Source organism: Arachis hypogaea, chromosome 11, assembly GCF_003086295.3.
Source record: "Arachis hypogaea cultivar Tifrunner chromosome 11, arahy.Tifrunner.gnm2.J5K5, whole genome shotgun sequence".
In the NCBI taxonomy this organism is placed as follows: domain Eukaryota; kingdom Viridiplantae; phylum Streptophyta; class Magnoliopsida; order Fabales; family Fabaceae; genus Arachis; species Arachis hypogaea.
The window spans coordinates 129,345,286-129,346,423 of NC_092046.1; positions in this window are offsets into that span (position 1 = coordinate 129,345,286).

Sequence of the window (1,138 nt, forward strand, 5' to 3'; positions counted from 1 at the left end):
TTTTAAGTAACCTCAATAAGGATTAATGACATAAACGTAAGGAACTCTGAGGAAAAGAAGTCTTATTAGAGAGGTAACTTGGAGATCAAGTCAGAATGGAGAAGCACACCGAGGAACTTGAATTAAAAAAAGGGGACAGACTACCCTCACCTGATTTCAGGTAACTGAATTTGAATTTTGTGGGCAAAATTCGCAATTAGGTGGGTAGAATATAAAATCCAGTTAATTTATCGCTAATTAACCCATAAATTAAAATATATTCTAGAAAGTGAGAAATGAGGTTTTTATGGTAGAGAAAATTAAAACGAGAATTTTGACACCAATTTTAAAGAAATCGGCGCAAGATTGGGCCGAACGGGCCAAACCGAGCCAACCGGACCCAAGTTAGGCCCAAGGCCCAGCCAAGCCTCCCTTGATTAAGAGAGCTCAGCTCTCTTTCTTCCCAAAACAACACACACACGCTGAATACACAAAGGGAAAGGGGGGAGAAACATAAACCCTTGTTCCAACTTCTATTAATCACAACTTTTGATCTAGAGCTCCAATTGATGCACCGTTTACGACCACGTGACCGCGGCGTCAAGCTCTACAAAATCCACATAATTATTCTTGAGGTAAGCCACAGTTTCTCCTTCGAATCCCAGCTCTCAGTTTCGAAAATTTTGGACACAAATGTTAAAATTTTGAGCTCCTTTGTGTTATAGGATCAAATTAACTTGGGGAGAAGGCTTGTTCTTGCCTCTTTGGTCCTTGGGTAAGGTAAGAGATCTCAAACCCTAGTGGAAATATTGAATTTAAGGTTTTGGGTATTGAGTCATTGTGTTTTGATGTAATATTGTGGCTTAGGCATTAAATATATGTGTATTGGAGCTTGATTGGTAGTTTTGGAAAGCTTTGGAGGGGAGCACTAAGCTTGGAAATCTGTTGGTGGAGTTTGGAAACCTTGAAGGTTGAATTTGAGAGTGTTCCGGGTTGAACGGGAATCGGCCAAGGTATGGTTTCGGTTTTCGGTATCTAAAATGTAATGTGGTTGTGAAAACGTAGGCTAGTGACCCTAGGATAGGGCTTTGGAATGTTGATGAAGTTGTTGGATAAATTGGATTGAGTTAAATATGTATGAATGATGGTAAAAATGATT